The sequence below is a fragment of the Myodes glareolus genome, chromosome 7 (assembly GCF_982192425.1).
Source record: "Myodes glareolus chromosome 7, mMyoGla1.1, whole genome shotgun sequence".
In the NCBI taxonomy this organism is placed as follows: Eukaryota; Metazoa; Chordata; class Mammalia; order Rodentia; family Cricetidae; genus Myodes; species Myodes glareolus.
The window spans coordinates 61,104,826-61,116,929 of NC_142032.1; positions in this window are offsets into that span (position 1 = coordinate 61,104,826).

Consider the following 12,104-nt stretch of genomic DNA (forward strand, 5'->3'; position numbering starts at 1 on the left):
TCCGCCTGGCCTGGGGGCGGGGGAGGGGGCCGGTCCCCAGGGATGGCACGCCCCGCCCCCAGGACGCTCCGCCCCTGGGCGCCACCAAGCGCCTACCTGCAGCCAGGCTCAGCCAGCAGCAGGCCACCTGCCGCTCCACGCCATGCCATTCCTGGCTGCTCGCAGAGCACCCCTCTATGAGCACCTGTTGGGCGCACGTGCTCATCAGCACTCCGAGGCCCGCCCGCCCTGCCGGGCTCTAAAGTCCTCTAACTGGGGACTAGCAGGTGCCACCACCAAGAACCGGATGGAGCACGGGCTATCTCCCGCCCTCTGAACCTGCCCTAGAGAGGGAGCTGGAGGCCGAAAGAAGGGCTTCCCCGGGCCACGCGTGGACACACTCTTGGGCAGGATAAGGAAGTGTTGACCCAAAGAACACTGAGCATCCTGGAGTGACAGAAATCCCTACTGGCAGTGACAAATGCAGAAGTGCCCTCCCAGTAGCTAAATGATGTCCACTAAGGATGTGGGATTGAGGAGATGAGGACCGACCATGAGTGGCACTCAGTGATAGCTGGCTAAAGTTAGCCGAACCAGGGGCTAGATTGGGGGTTTTCCTGGTAGACCCCGCCTGCGGGGCTGCCTGGGCAGGTAAAGGGAGAAATGTTTGCTCGTACCCAGGGTCATAAAGGAGCCTCTTGTCCTGGAACTCTTGTCCTGTGAGAATAGAGTCAGAAGATTTGCGCCGCTGGCTCTTGGGAGTTGCCTCGACCAGGTCTACACCGGCCTTTGTGTGCATCCCAGGACAACGAACACAGATGTGACCAACATCTGTATCTCCATATTCCAAATACAGCAGAAGAAAAGTGTGCCTTCAGTAAGCACCCAGGTGGTAGTACAGGTCTATAGTCCCAGTACTCGGGAGGTGGAGGCAGGAGGATCAGGAACTCAACAGCAAGTTCAGGATCTTCCTGAGCTACATCAGACCCTGCCTTAAAACAACAATAAAGCATGGACACTAGATGGGCATGCAGAGGAGACGAAGGATCAGCCAGGCCCACCTCTCACACCATGCACAACAATAACTTTAAGGTGATGTCCTTGTTATCCTCAGTCGTCAACTTGACATAGCCCAGAGTCATCTGAGAAGGGAATCTCAACTGAAGGACTGTCTAGATTAGATTAGCCTGTGAGTGTGTCTGAGGGGGGTTGTCTTGATTGTTTTAATTGATGGAGGAGGGCACAGCCCACTGTGGGTGGCATCTGGTCGTCAGCTGTATAAGAAAGCTGGCTAAGAGTGGGCCTAATAACAAGCAAGCCAGCATGTTCCTCTGGGGTTTCTGCTGTGCTTTCTTGGCTGTGGAATGAGTTCTTTGATGGGGGATGATGCCCTGTGGAATAGTGAACAGGCCTGCTTCCTGCCCTGGCCTCCCTTGACGATGGGACTCTAACCAGTGAACTGAAATAACTCGCCTCACCTAAGTGGCTCTTGGTCCTGGGGTTTACCTCAGAAATAAAGGGAAACTAGAACAGCTGGATCAAAGGTTTTGACATAAAAGTTAAAATAAAGCTCTTCAGAAAGGACTTAAGGGTTAGGGCTGAGGGGAGAGGCAGAGGTAGAGTGTGCGCCTATTGTCTGTCGTGAGGAGGTGGTAGGGAAAGGAGGAAGAACACTGCCTCAAGAAACCAGCACCAAGGAAAACATTTCCCACTGTGCTGTGAAATCCGGAAGCATCAGATAAAACAGAAAGCCACCATAGGGGAAGTAAGAGATAAAGGACACAGTGGGACAGTCTCCACATTTTCGCCACCACAGGCAAGGGATTCATACCACTAGTACATAAGGAGCATCTAAAGCCAGAGAAGACTGTGGCAGGCAGTGCTACAGGAGAGTGGGCTGAAAACAGGACCAGCACACAGAGAAAGAGGCATGTGGCCTTGGCGCCTCCGGGAAAAAAAAAATGTTCAGCCTCACTCATAACAAGAAAATGCAAATTAAAAGTACACTCTGATACCAGTGGCCCACTATCTGATTGGCAAAACTCCAGATGTTTGACGGCACAATCTTTGGGAAAGGCTAGGGTGGCAGGTGCTTTCCTAATCACCGGTGGGAAGGGCATTTTGGTAGTCTAGCAAAAGTGTATGTGCCCTTTGACCCGAAAATCCCACCACTAACTAATCCAAAGACAAATGAGAGGGGAAAAAAATGAAAACAAAACTGGGCATGGTGAGACACATCAGTAATCCATATACTTGAGAGGTAGGTAGAGGTAGGTATAAGGAGTTCAAGGTCATCCTCAGCTACATAGTGAGTTCAAGGCCAATCTGAGCTATGTAAGACCCTAGAGAGGAAAGATAGATAGACAGACAGACAGATAGATAGATAGATAGATAGATAGAGTAAACACATAAACCTTGCATAAACCTTGTACTGCAACACGGCTTATATTAGCAAGACACAAGAAATAGCTAGAGATATGGCTCCGTGGCTAAGAGTGCTGGCCCTTCAAGCATGAAGGCCAGAGTTCAGATCCTACCACCCACATAAATGCCAGGTGTGACCCTGTGCATGCCTATAACCCCAGCACTGAAGGGTTAGTGCTAGGACTCAAACTCTAGGCTGAAAAAGAGCCTGCTTCAAAGGAACAAGGCACATGCACATGTGACCCTCTGCACATGCGACCAGGTGCATGCGTCTGCACACACATGTGAAGGCATAACACACACACACACACACACACACACTTAGGTATCCTTCAGTTGGTTGAATTATATTCTAACACAATCACAAACCACAAATTGAATAATCAGTAATAAGATTGATGGGGACCCACTTCAGATGCTCCCAGTCTAAAATCCTCAGTGTTCAAGTCCTTCACATAAAACAGTATAGTCTGTTCTTAGAACTTACTACATCCTCCAGTGTGGCTCAGACCATCTCTAGATTCCTCAAAATTACCTAGCACAATGGAAATGCCAGATTGAGGGTTGCTGCCTTATACTGTTGGGGAAAGAATAAGAGTCCGCACTAGTCCATTCCAGACGGAATTTGTTTTTCAAATATCTTCCACCTGGTGTGGGCTGCAGAACCTAGAGATATGGAGTGCCAACTGTCTGAACAAATCAAACATATATGTTTACATATCAAATAAGCAATCCTTTTGAGTTCCTTAGGAACCAAGATATAAAAGATACAGAAGTAAAATCAAAGAAGTACAAACAAATCTTTAAATGTGAGTTTGAAATGTTACCATAATCTCCTCCGTTAGTTTCTCAAAATGACTTTATAGCTATATCCACTAAAACCTCTAGAAAGAGCAGACTGAGGGGAGCAGCTTGGGCAGTAAAGTGTTTGCTGTGTAAGCATGCGGACCTGGGCTCAATTCCCAGAACCCACATAAAAATGTGCGGCACAAGCTGCATGGTGGTGCATGCCTTTATCCCAGCACTCGGGAGATAGAGGCAGGTGGATCTCTGTGAATTTAAGGCCAGGCTGGTCAACACAGTGAGTTCCAATACAGCCAGGGCTGTGAAGAGAGATCTTGTCTCAAAAATCAAGGTGAATTGCCCCTGAGGAAAAACACCAGAAATTTGTCTTCTGACCTCCACACACATGTACACCAATTCTCTCTCTCTCTCTCTCTCTCTCTCTCTCTCTCTCACACACACACACACACACACACACACACACACACACACGCACACACACAGCCTTGTGCACACACATGTACACCTCACACACAAATGTACACCCTTGCTTGTGCACACCCACACTTTTTTGGAAGGGTCTAAGTAACAGCAAAAGAATTCCAACAGCACAAACAATTATGAAAGCCTTACACAGAGACTCACATCTGTAATCCCGGAATCCAGGAAGTTGAGGCAGGAGGATTTCCATGAGTTCAAGGTCAGCCTGGTCCACAGAGTGAGCTCCTATCTCCAAAAACAAATAGAGATTATAGCTTGCCAAATGTCCTAAAACCCAATTTGTTCGTTATGAGACTTGGAAAGTCCTCATTGTCCTTGGACAGTTGCTTGACTCATTGTTCTGAAAGCTAGATGGGAGGTGGGGTGAAATGTAGCCTGCCTTGCCTTCTCTGTACCAACTTCAGGGTGCGAGGAGGCCATGCCTGCCAGAGGTACACACGGAAGAATATGTGGATAGCAGTCTGTGACGCAGGAAAAGTGCTCTGCCACAATCAACAGGAAGAGGAGAGGGAGTCAGGTGCAGATTAAAGCAGGCTGCCTCTAAATTGGGGATTGTTGGAGCTACACTGAATGCACACATTATACCGAGCTCTTTATTCTCAGGTACATCTCCATATTTTTCAATTATACTAATGGTTGCCCAGGTCTGTCCTGGGAGATGACAGAGAAAGGGAAGAACATTCTCTTAGGACCTTTGAGTTGCTTGCCACCCAAGTCTGACAGTCTGAGCTGGACCCCTGCGGCTCACATGGGAGGAGAGGACACTCCCCGCTTAGCCTCTGACCTCCACATACATGCCATGGTATGTACATTTGCACACACAACAAATAAAGGTTTTGGTTTTAGTTAAGGGTCTTGGGAATGCCTGTCCTGCCCTGGACAGGGAACCTGTTCTGGAGGACACTGAAGCAGAAGGGATACTGCTATGAGGTCCTTGCCCTCTCCAAAAAGCTGGACAGAGAATAGGGGGTGGTGGCTGAGCAGAGTGGGAACCAAGGACAAGGACTCCAGGTGTACTGGTGAGCACAGAGTTAAAGATGGGCTGGGCTCAGGGTGAGGCTACAGCTGAAGCTGAGAAAGTAAAGGCTGGCATCCCCAAATCAGGAAACACATAAAACCCTGCCTATGGGTGGGTAGCAGGGTGGGACCTGAGGGGCCCATGAGCCTAGAAGAGAAACGTCTCTAGGGTAGAGAATGAGCAGATGTTTAGGCCATGGAGGTCTGAAATTCTGGGCATGGGACTCTGGGGTGCCACTAGCTCCTGCAGGACTCTTCCTTTACCAAAGAAGCACCTCCCACTCCCACAGTCACAGAGGGGGTGCACACACCCCACCAGACTGCATCCTGGAAGAGCACCTTCTCACTACCTGTCTCTGAGCCTTGAGATGTAATGGAAACCTTGTGCCCACCTTTCTACATCCTGACTTCCTCAGCACTCTTTGCCAACCCATCTGCAACCCATTACCCACTCACTCCTTGTTCCTCTGGTGAGATCAGAGGGCAACAATAGGAGGCGCCTCTGAGGCTATCATGAGGATAGGGAAACTAGGGCTGATGTCTTCTATAGGAGCAGAGTCTACCAGCCAAGGGCTGTTAGGGCAATCAGTCTTCTGAAGACTTCCCAAATGTTATCTCTCTTCAGCTTAATTTCCCATTCATTCATCCCCAAAGTCTTGTCTGCATTGCCACGGGGTCATCGTGTAGAGGTGAGCAAAATAGTGAGCAGACAGACTTGGCACAAGCCAGGATTATCTGAGATACACATTGACTAATCACCTAGACCAGATTGGTCTAGCAGCATGTCTGTGGGGGATTCTCTCCATTGCTAATTGATATAGAAAGGCCTAGCTCACGATGGTGGCACCGTCCATCCCCTGGGCAGGTGATCCTGGGCTAGGTAAGAAATCTTGCTAAGCGTGAGCCTGTGAGTGCACCAGATGGTTGTGTCCCTCCATTGTTTCTGCTTCAATACCTGCTTGAGTTCCTACCCTGAGTTCCCTCAGTGATGAACTGTGGCCTGGAAGGAGAAATAAAGCCTTCCCTCTCCTAAGTTGCTTCTGGTCAGAGTGTTGTATCACAAAAACATAAATCAAACTAGAACACTCACTGAGGGCTCAAGGGGTCTCTCCAGGGACTCTTCACTTATCCTGGAGGAGAATTGCTGTCAAGGCTCTCTGCATGCAGTAGATACTTAATGCTAAACAGATGAATGGTCAAGGGAAAGGCATGAGATACATGCCTTCCCAATGTGAGCCACTGATGCCTCTCTGTGGGCCCTCCTGGCTGGTGACTATCCTTGTGGATGGGACACCCAGAAGTTGTACTTCCATCCCTCCTGCACCTCACAGGCAGCTTCTGGGGTGTCCTCTCCTCATCTGAGCACATAAAGATTCACCATCTCAATCAGCTTGCTCTCAGGCCTGGGAAGGGGGACCTAGGACCTTCTCTAGGCAAACACTGAGGTGGTGCTACTGGGCAGGGCCTGGCACCATTCCCTCCCACGAAGGGACCCAGGATCACAGTAGGACAAAGGCAAGACTGGGCTTGTCCAGAGTCCTCCAGGCCTGAGGTATTGTCTTTCCACTCACTCTGTATCTGAAGTCATTTCACTAGGTGCATTGAGTAGCCACTGTGCTCTGCACAGTGGGTGAAGGCTGGACAGACAACCCAAGCACACATTCATGGAGAAAGTTACCTTGTGAACCAGTCCTTATGCATATATAGAATCAAAGAATGGACTGCTCCCTGGGTGTTCTTCTCTCTCATGGAGCCCTAAGAATTGGTCTAGGCCTCCTGAGACCAGGAGAGTGCAAGAGCCTGAGGCAGAGTGATAGGAGCTGGCAAGCTGTCATTCAGCCACCCCTTACTCATAGGCCACACCCACCCACACTCTCCTCTTCCAAGATACCACACTGGGAAACAGCTGACAATACTGAGGATCATGTGCAAGCGTGTGCAGTGTGCATGTGTGCTGGACACATGTAAATAGTCCTTTGTGAGCCCCCTTTTGTGACTGCTCCAAGGGCAGGCTCCTAAGAGCACAGTGAGAAGGGTGTGCTCAGAGGAGGAGCAATCAGATAAGGAAGCAGGAACCACCCTGCAGGGCCACAGCTATACCCAATTTAACAAGGCTATATGAGGGACACCTGGTGACCAGACTTTCTCTGAAAACTTCACCCCTCATTCCCTCACCAGCACCAAGCCAGTGATGAGGTACCAAAGATTTGCCATAGTGCTTACCTTAGTTGAGCCCTCTGGGAAAGCTGCCTCGGATCTTTAGAAACCCACATATACTCCTGAGGCCCAGCCCACCCATAAAAAGCCCTTCTAGACATTGTTCTGAAGTCAGCATTGATCTTCCAAATCCCAAGAAAGAGCTAAAAAAAAATTGATGACTGTCAGCACTTGCCTTATGCTGGGAGCATCAATTAGAGCAAATACTGAAGAGGCCCCTCTCAGGGAACTACTACCATCTGCCTCAGAATTCACTCCTCTACTTCCAAATGGGTGTCATGGAAAGCAGTCTCAGGGCCTCAGAGGTCTCAGACTTCCTCAGAGATCCGTGGTAGTAGCCTTCTCAAGAGCAGAGACCCCCCCACACACACCCATTCAGGATCACTTAGCTGGTAGCCTCACAGATACCTCTAGCCCACAGTGCTCCATCTTGGGTATCTGCTAAGCCACCGAGCCTCATCTGACAGAAATATGCTGGATATCCCTAGTCAAATTCAATGCTATTGTAGGCAGTGCCAGCCAAAACCTTTGTCCTCATTGGTGATATTAATTGGGCAACACAGCAGGAGGGGTTCCCATGAGAAGCCACCATAGTCCCACAAAGGCTGGAGCCCAGAGCAAGGGCAAGGCAACTGAGGGACAGAAGAGGAGGCAGGAATGACTCAGCTGCCAGCAGCATTTTCTAGGTACCTACTGCATTTCTAACCTTGCTGGTTACACGGTGGGGAAGACTGGAGCAATGGACAGGAAGACCCAGCTTCAGGAGACAAAGATCTTATCTATGAGACACATGGAAGCAGGGGGGAAGCACATGAGAACCTCACATGCCACTCAGGTGCTCTGACCAGCTCTGGCCCTTATGTGACCCAGAGACTGTGAAGCAGTCGCCAACATTCCTATGTGTGGGCATTGTGTGACAGGGAGTTGATTCACCTCAGTGAATTCAGGAACAGAGAACCTGCTGAATGTGAATGAGCGACTGGAGAGAAATGAGTGGGTGGCTGCAGAGGCAGGTGGGTACTTGGATGTTGAGGAAAAGTGGATAGTATGTGGGAATTTGCATGGATGAATGAGTAGGTGAATGAATGGGTGGCCAGCTGATTGGATGGATGGATGGATGGATGGAAGGATGGTATTATCTGGGGCAGATAGATAAATAAATGGGTAAACGAATGAGTAGCTAGTGGATAGGTAGTTAAATGGATAGATGGATGGTAATAACTAGGCAGATAGAGGCATAACTGGGTAGATTTAAGGATAAATGAATAGTTAGATGGATGATGAATGATAATGATGAACAGTAGAGTTGGTAGATGAATGGATAGGTGAACAGATGGTGTGGTAGTTTGGATGAAAACATCCCCCATGGGCCCATATGGAGAAGTACTATTAGGAGGTGTGGCCTTGTAGAAACAGGTGTAGCCTTGATGGGGGAGGTTTGTCACTGGAGGTGGGCTTTGAGTTTTCAGAAGCTCAAGCTAGGCCCAGTGCCACTCTCTCTTCCTGCTGCCTGTCAGTCCAGATGTAGAAGTCTCAGCTCCTTCTCCAGCACCATGTCTGCCTGTGCTCCACCATGATGACAAAATTGTAAGCTACTACCTCAGTTAAATGTTTCCTTTATAAGAGTTGCCATGGTGTCTCTTCACATCAATAAAAACCCTAACTAAGACAGATGGATAAGATAAATGGATGGGTGGATGAATGGCTAGATGGCTGGTTGGATTGGTGGATGAATGAATGGATGGATCAGTCTTGAATGAATGAATGGATGGATCAGTCTTGAATGAATGGGCTTGATTAGTCTTGCTTGTCAACTTGACAGGATTTAGAATCACCTAGGAGAACCATCTCTGGGCATATCTGAGGATGTGTTTCTAGGGAGGATACAGATTACACAAAAAGCAATCCCGAAATAAAGAGGTTCCAAGAGAAGAAGCAATGGCCACCTCCCCTTGCTTCTTTCTCCTGAACAAGTACGTCCAACACTGCTGCCCCTGTCCTCTGCTGACTTTGGACTCCAGCTTCTTTGGCTTTCCAGCATGGACTGAGCACCAAGGATTCTGGGGAATCTTCCAAGTTTGATTGGAACAAATTGAGGTTACTGAGATGACTGTCTTCGTGGGCTGAGTGGACACTGGGTTCTCAGCCTCTCCAGCACACAGATGGCCAATATTAGACTACTTGGTCCATATCATGTAAGCAATACAATAAATCTCATTGATAATATGTACATATGTTCTGTGAGTTCTGTTCTTCTGGAGAAGGCTGCTTAACTTGGACGGATAGATGAATAGATGGTGATTAATGTGTCTGGAGGGTTGGGTGGGTGGAAGCATGGACAGAAGGTGGAGAGTGTCAGTTAGATGCCTGGATAGAGCCAGGGAAGATGGCTCAGTAAAACACTAGCCGCCCGGGCATAAAGATGAGCTCAGAGTCCAAGAACCCACATAAAACGAGACACGATATTGTGTGTATGTGATCTCAGTGCTCCTGCAATGAGACAGGAGGTGAAGACAAGAGAATTCCAGGAAGCACAGGGCCCAGTCAGTCTAGTGTGTGGTGGCAAAGAAGAGACTCTGTCTCAAACAGGGGAAGGCAAGGACTTACATCCAAGATTGTTCTCTGACATCTGTACATACTCTGTGGCTTGCACACATCTGTACTCATATACACAAATGCGCATGCACACACAAACATACACACACACAAAGATCGTAAGACAAGATGCCTGGGTTGATGGGTGATTGATTATGGGTGAGTGATGTCCTCCCTCAAGACATCCTGGGTCTATCCTAGGCATGCTCATCTTGGTGTGTTCCCATCAGCTCCCGGGAAATGCTCATGGCCATTATTCCCATTTCCTGGCAAGACCTGGAACTGGTACGGGGCTGGTAAGAGGTCACACTGAAACTGGCTACCAGTCCTGTACTTGCATACATAGAAACATACAAGTACATGTATATACAGTGTGCATCTGAGGCACAGATGTGTGCACAGAAGTCTAGTGCAGGCTATGGAGTCAGGCAGTCGTTAGCTTCTATAACTGGGGCTTACTCTGGTTGCTGGAGTTGGCCAGTGACCTCATTGTATTATTCTGTACTTGGAGCTAAGCTGAGTGACTGACGTGCTCTTGTAAGGGCTGGGCCTGCCTCTAGGTGGCAGAAGGAGAGGGGTCAGGGACCGTGAGGCCTGGCAGGAACCCTGAGCTGGTGGACCCTCATCTCCTCTGGCCTTGGTCTACATCTGTGGGATAGGGACAAGACCAGGGCCAAGTTGATAAGACAGAACTCAGGCCTAAGCCCTACTCCCCTCTGTCCTTACCTTCCCAGACCCTGTCTCTGGGTTAGAGACCAAAGACCAGAGTCCAGCAAACTGGACAAAAATTCTGGACCAAGAGGGTACTAAGACCATGAGTTCCACATAGGCAGCCTTAGATCTGCTGTGGGAAGGAGAGGTCTAGGTGACCTAAGTGTCAGAGAGAGAGCTGCAGAGTTTCTGGGGCAGCAGAGAGATTTTGCTTCACAAAGGGCAGTCAGAGAGCTTGAGACAGGGCTGTCTAAAGGCAAGGTGGGGCAATGCACTGAGCCAGGACTTGGTCCTGGGAGCTGGTTTCCCTCCCAAAAGTATGCTGGGGGCCTATGGGTGCAGAGTTCTGCAGGCTGGAAAGGCTAGGAGACCTGCCAGACTTTGGCCTCTTCTTCAGCCTACGTCTAAGTGTCAGCCTCAGAGATAGCTCAGGCTGTGTAAGAACACTGGTTTTCATGGATGCCAGAGTTGGCTTTGACTTGGCTTTTAAGCAGGGGGCATGGCAGGAAGTTAGTGAGGCTGTTACAGTCAGAGGGGAGAAAAACTGCTACCCTGGGGAAACAAACTGGGGTGGGAGCCGCCCTTGCTGAAGCCTTGCCCTCTGGGACACAGCCTCGCCCAAGAGGAAGTATCCTCCTGGCACTAGCCAGAGCAACCACAAAAGATACAGAGACAGTTAGCTACCAGCTAAGCCATAGTGGGCAAGGTGGGGAAGCAGCTGTTGAGGGCAATTGGAAGTCTCTCCCCCACGGCACCTTAATTCTCCTTCCCTTTGTCACAGGGGTCACAGCTGGGAGCATGGAAGGCAGCCGAGCCTTGCCTCATGTCTATCTGCCCGGAGTCCTGGAATAGCTGGGAAGCTGTTTCCCGTTAAGCAGCTGCCTCCCCAGACCCCACCTAGGCCTCCGTGAGGCTCATGTGTGTACACATGCCCAGGCACGCACTTGTCTACACACAGTAGCCTTTGAGAACATGGTCTGCATGCAGTCATATTCTGCACTTGGGGTTGACTGTGACCACCCAGTGTCCCAGAATCCTATGGGGGAAGAAGCTGCTGAAGGACAAATGAGGAAGCAAAAGATCATTTCAGACGGCAAGGCAACACTGAGCAATATCGCCAGGGTGCCTGGGAGGAGAGCTGCAAGGGAGGTGTCCTGTGCTGGTGTGGTCCTGGGTGACAGGGTCTCTGAAGGACGTGGAAGCCTGTGGCGACAAGGGGTTAGTAGGAGATACTCCACCATGTTTCAAGGCATCAGAAGCAAAAGCACCAGGACCTCTTTGGGTTTGATTATTAGGATAATTGGGGCCAGGGCGGTTGTGGGTAAGGAGAACCACAGTATGTTATTTGCCTGGGAATGGCTAGGGAATGTTTATGGCAACCTTCAATTGTCCAAAAGGTGGAGGTGAGAGGGCAGCACCAGATGGAGGAAGGATTGTGGAAGGAATGGGTTGTGGAAGGATTCCTGTTCTCCACACACCTCAGATAGAGTGGGAGCCACAGGGAAGCCAGGCCCTGGGTTGCTGGGTTAGGCATGAACTCAGGCTGGACCCTCAGAATCCAATGAACTCCAGTCTTGTCCAAGGCTGAGGTCTGACCCTTCTACCTAGGCCCCCAACAAAATGTCCCCTTCCTCAGAACTGGACCCTCTAGCTTTCCAGACCTGAGAGCTTGCGATTCCTGCCCTTCAGAGACCAAGTGTCTGGAGCTAGTTCTGAGCCTCTGGCCCCGGCCCACCCTGTAATTCCAGAAGGACCTCAAGTGAACCTGGCTTGTGTCAGGATAACACTATAGGCATGCTTGGTAACATACCAGTCCAAATGAGAAAGGAACTATGGCACTCTCACTCAGGGCAAAGCCAGGAGACCCCTGTTCTGTT